This window comes from Myodes glareolus, chromosome 16, assembly GCF_982192425.1.
Source record: "Myodes glareolus chromosome 16, mMyoGla1.1, whole genome shotgun sequence".
Taxonomy (NCBI): Eukaryota; Metazoa; Chordata; class Mammalia; order Rodentia; family Cricetidae; genus Myodes; species Myodes glareolus.
In genome coordinates this window covers 31,744,311-31,749,439 of record NC_142041.1, presented here as the reverse complement: position 1 = coordinate 31,749,439, position 5,129 = coordinate 31,744,311, and the positions used below count along the sequence as shown (strand labels likewise).

General features: G+C 44.4%; 1 non-coding gene across 1 annotated transcript; it reads right to left on the bottom strand.

The window, feature by feature from the left end:
• Positions 1-215: 215 nt before the first annotated feature.
• LOC125391442 (U6 spliceosomal RNA) lies at positions 216-319 on the bottom strand. The gene has a single exon (XR_007229130.1). It is a non-coding gene; the product is annotated as a U6 spliceosomal RNA (small nuclear RNA).
• Between the last annotated feature and the right edge of the window lie 4,810 nt (positions 320-5,129).

Genomic DNA, 5,129 nt, shown 5'->3' with positions numbered 1-5,129 from the left:
TTTCTGTTCGTCTCGGCATTTCCAAATTCTCTTGGAAACAATTTGGGAGAATTATTATTATTATTATTGTTTTTGTTGTTGTTAGTTTTTTTTTTAAAGACTTTGTTTGTTTGTTTTGTTTTCTGTGTTGCCCTGGCTGTCCTGGACCTCACTATGTAGACCAGGCTGGCCTGCCTCTGCCTCCCAAGTGCTGAGACTAAAGGCATGTTCCACCACTGCCCATTTTAATGTTCATGAATTTGCATATCATTTTTGCGCAGGGGCCATGCTAGTCTCTGTATCATTCCAATTTTAGTATACATACTGCCGAAGCGATCATAAGAATTATTTTTACAACATGACTCGGTTTCTATGATAGTCTTTACTTTGTGTTTTGTTTTTGTGGTATTTTGCTTTGTTTTGAGACAGTCTCACATTGTATCCCTGATAGCCTGGAACTCTCTATATACACCACACTGGCCTTGAATTCACAGAGTTCACCAGTGTATCTGCCTCCCCAGTGCAGGGATTATAGGTGCTCACAATGCCCAGCAACCATCTTACTTTTTGAGACAGGGTGTCTCACTAAACCATTTCTGCTGGAGTGACTAGATTTGCCTATCCCTGTCTCACCCGTACTGGGATTATAGGTGTACACCATCACATCTGGCTTTTATGAGGGTGCTGGGAAGCTGAACAGGGGCCCCCAAACCAGCACTTTGCTCACTGAGCTGTTTCCCCATCCCAGAAGCTACTTTTAAAAATTAGATTTAAAATTTTTATTTTATGCGTGTAGGTGTTTTGTATAGGTGTTTTGACAGTGCACGGCATTTATGCCTGGTGCCCACAAAAGTCAGAAGATGGGATGCCCTGGGACTGGCGTTAGAGATGGTGGTGAGTCGCCAGGGGGGTGCTGGGAATCAACTCTGGGTCCTCTGGCCGGCCAGTGCTCTTAGCCACTAAGCCATCTCTCCAGCTCCACAGAAGCTACTGCTTGTGAGTTTTGTTTAAGAGATAGGAAAGGAGACGGGAACAACAGACAATAAAGGAATGTGAGCAAGACAGTAACAATGAGCCAAAAGAATGAAAGGAGGATGAGACACTAACAGCGTAGGGACACAGCTGCTGTGTCCTCGGTGGACCAGGCGTATTTATGCTTAGTAGACTGGCAAAGAAATGATAAGCCTCTTTAACAGACCTGGATGCAAAACAAAGGGTCAGAGAGCTGGCTTAGCAATCAAGAGCACTTGGTGCTCTTGCAAAGGACCCAGACTTGGTTCTCAGCACCCATGTGAGAATTCACAGCCAACTCCAGATCCTGCGCTGAGATTCCCTCCTCTGGTATCCATGGGCACTGTACATAGATGAGGCACACACATGCATTCAGGTAAACACTCACACACACATGAAATAAAAAGAAATCTTTTTTTAAATGCAAAACTTAAAAAGCTGACCAAAATGCTGTCTGTAGTGTGTCTGTCGAAGTAGCTTTGAGGTGTGTTGCAGCTTTTAGGGTCTGGAATGAAAAGAAAACGTTAGATATTTCTTCAAAAGAATGCTCAATTAACTTCCGGGGTGGTAGCATGTCTGTAACCCCAGCACTTGGAAGGCTAAGGTGGGAGGGTTGCCTCAAGTTTAAGGCCAGCCTGGGCTATATAAGTACCAGGCCAGTCAGGGCTGCACAGTTAGACACTGTCTAAAGCAAGACAAAAACAAAACACGGTGTCTTTGACCTTCTTGGTAGGAGACAGCCTCATGAACTCTTCAATGAGCTACCAAATCAGAAATGCTAGACATGAAATCCAGAGATCTGAATTTTATATGACAATCCCTTCCACCCTCCATTAAGTAACTCTTCTGTCCTAGGCCTGACCCTCCTGTGGCATAGCTGTTACCTTGCCCACATTTTTCCCTGCACATCTTCCTGGTGCTTTAGCTCTGCTTCCGCTCTTAGCCTCTGATGCCAACGCAAATAGGGAGGCCTCAGGTTACCAGGACAACCAAAGCACAGGAAACCATAAAGGTTCAGCACCCCCACAGGCATCATGGCCAGTGACTGTGGTGATCGCTTTTTAATTAGGGACCAAGTCATGCATCTTACACCCTGTGTCCCAAAGTCCTGATGCTAGAAGGTACCCCAGCCCACACCACACCCTCATTTCCTGAGGTGGTGGGATTTAATGGGTCTGGGGAGGGACAATGAATGAAGCTTTTGTTCCAACACTGCTGTTTCATATTGCCTTGATAGCAGTCAGATTTTGTAGTGAGAATTGTATTTCCCTGAAGTCTGGTTAGATCTCAAGCTTGGACGGCAGGATGCTTCCATGTATTTACCTTACTGATTCCTATTACATTGAGCCTCTGGTCTTGAATGGTTTTTTTCATACTCTCTCCCCAACTAGATGTCTTCATAATTTGCTTTGAACCAAAAGGTTTAGCTATCTACTTTTGATACACTGAGAGCAGCTAGTGTTTAGCCTGGGAGGAATAGTGGCCAAATAATAAAATGTGGGTTCTACTTATGTGTCGTTATCAGAGCTAGTCAAGAGCACTTATCTAGCGTAAGTTCTTTTAAAGTCAGCAGTAAAAGAAAATGAAAATCTACTTGTACTTAAATACTTAAAAAATGTTGAATTGAAGCTGGACTTGGTAGCTCATGCATGTAATCCCAGCACTAAGGAGGAATGGCCTGGACTAGAGTAAGATGTGTGTGTGTGTGTGTGTGTGTGTGTGTGTGTGTGTGTGTGTGTGTGTGTGTTTTGGACTGGGTGTTGAAAGATCTGAAATTTGGAAACATAAGGTCATCTTCGTGGACTATTCATGGCAAGAAGTAGCAAGGGAGATGAGGTAGTAAGGCAGATTTGATAGCTCTCTTCCTGTGAAGATGTCCAGGATGGATTGGACTCCCTTGCTTTAGCTCCAGAAAGTAGAACAAGAACGTTTAAAAAAAAAAATCACTACAGGCCAGGCGGTGGTGGCACACGTCTTTAATCCCAGTACTCGGGAGGCAGAGATAGGAGGATCTCTGTGAGTTCAAGGTCAGCCTGGTCTACAGAACAGATTCCAGGACAGGCTCCAAAGCTACAGAGAAACCCTGTCTAGAAAAAAATATTAAAAAAAAAAGACTGAGATGGAAAAGAATTTTGGCTTGATAATGAAGACCTTCTGAATAACAATGCTAGGTTAGCCAGGCAGTGGAGGTGTGCATCTGTTAACCCAGCACTCAGAAGGCAGAAGCAGGTGGATCTCTGTGAGTTCAAGGCCAGCCTGGTCTGCAAAGCAAGTTCTAGGACAGCCAGAGCTACACAGAGAAACCCTGTCGTGAAAAAACAAAACAAAACAAAACAAAAAAAAGGTCACCATTGGCACAGGTTCAGACATTTGGGTGTTAAACTGTTATAAAAAGAGTGAGGCAAATTTAACAGAACTCAATTCATCTTTTCTATGACTTCATGGCAACTATTCAAATTTATTTTTATTTATTTTCTGAGAGAGGGTCTCACCATGTAGTCTTGGTTCATCTGGAACCCGCTCTGTAGACCAGGTTGGCCTCAAACTTAGAGATCTGCCTGCCTCTGCCTCTGCCTCTGCCTCTGCCTCTGCCTCTGCCTCTGCCTCTGCCTCTGCCTCTGCCTCTGCCTCTGCCTCTGCCGGGATTTTAGGCGTGTGCCTCCATACCTGGCTTCCGTTCAACATTTTCAGGTATTTAAGTGCAAGCAGCACTCAGATAGTTTTTTTCTAGGTATCTCTGCCACCGTTCTACCTTGGGCCGTTGGCTAATGGAGCTCGTAAGGACTTGGGAGGTTTCAGAGGCCTTTCCCCCTGGTCTTCTGGAGGTTCAAGTGTCTGGGAAGCGGCAGTGGACGAAGAAGCTCTGGGGCCTTCACCCTTTTTCTAACTAGAACAATCTTGCTTTTATCTTTTTATTGTGAATTTTTATTCATGCTGTCTGGGCGTGGAAGCCATGGTATATATATGGAGGGCAGAGGACAACTTTGTATAGTCCGTGTTCTCCTTCTGCCCTGTGTGGGTCCTGGGGATTAAACATGGGTAATCAAGCTTGTATCTCACTGACCCTATTTGTTTCACACATTAGATTTCCTGCCAGACTTTTTTTTTTTTTTCAGAAAATAAAGGGGGGTTGTTAAATTATAAGCCAATCTCTCTGATACGGTAATATAATTTTATTGACAAAGAAACTGAGATAGGGAGCAGGGAAATTCTATCTCAAAGTCCACACCGCCAATAAATTTTACAAGTGGCCTCCAAATCTCACCATTATTTTTTTTCTCAGTAGTGCTGAGGATTGTGGGGATTGTGTGTGTGACCGCTAGTCAAGGGCTCTGCCACGAAACGGTATCCCCGAGTCCTCAGTCCTTCTAATTAAAGATCGTCTCTGTCATTTCCATTTTACCTTATGGTTCACCAAGACTTTCTGGCTACCACTCTAATCTCTAGAACAGCATTTCTTCTGATCTATCATGTATTTACTGAAACAGGGTCTCGCTGTGTATTAACTAGCACCCTGTTCCCTCGCTGTCCAGTCTCCCTCTTGCTCTATTTTGCTTACCCCACGACTATCTTTGTGTTCGCAGTCTGGTGTTTTGAAGCAGCTTTACTATCTAGCCACTTCCGGTGTTTGGCCTCCCCACCCTGCTGTCTCTGCCGCCTCCCAGTGCTTGGATTTCAGGTTCTTACCCTCTGCTATTTTTTGTGACTCTTGAAACATTGCCAGGCCTGAGATTTCTCTGCTTGACAGCCTCCTCCACGTGTGCGCCATGTGCTGGGTCCCTGTCATGCACACGTGCAATGAATAATAATAGCAATGATGGTGAAGTTTAGCAGAAAGAGGCATCTGTCTATAGTGGGGCAGGATAGAAAGGGAAATTACTGGGTCAGGAGAAAGGAAGTGAGACTCTCTGGAGTCTCAAGCCGCTTATTAGCCGGAGAGAATTCTAGAACAATTAACACCTGCTGGAAAGTCTGCCCGCATAGAAATAATATTTAGGTATGAAGACGTTGTTTTACACTTTTGAAAGCTACATTAATTTATTTGGTGTGTGTGAGTGTGTGCTTGTGTGTTCGTTGTGTGTACATGTGAGCTTATGTGCCCTGGCAAGTCACAGCACATGTGTGAAGGTCAGAGGACT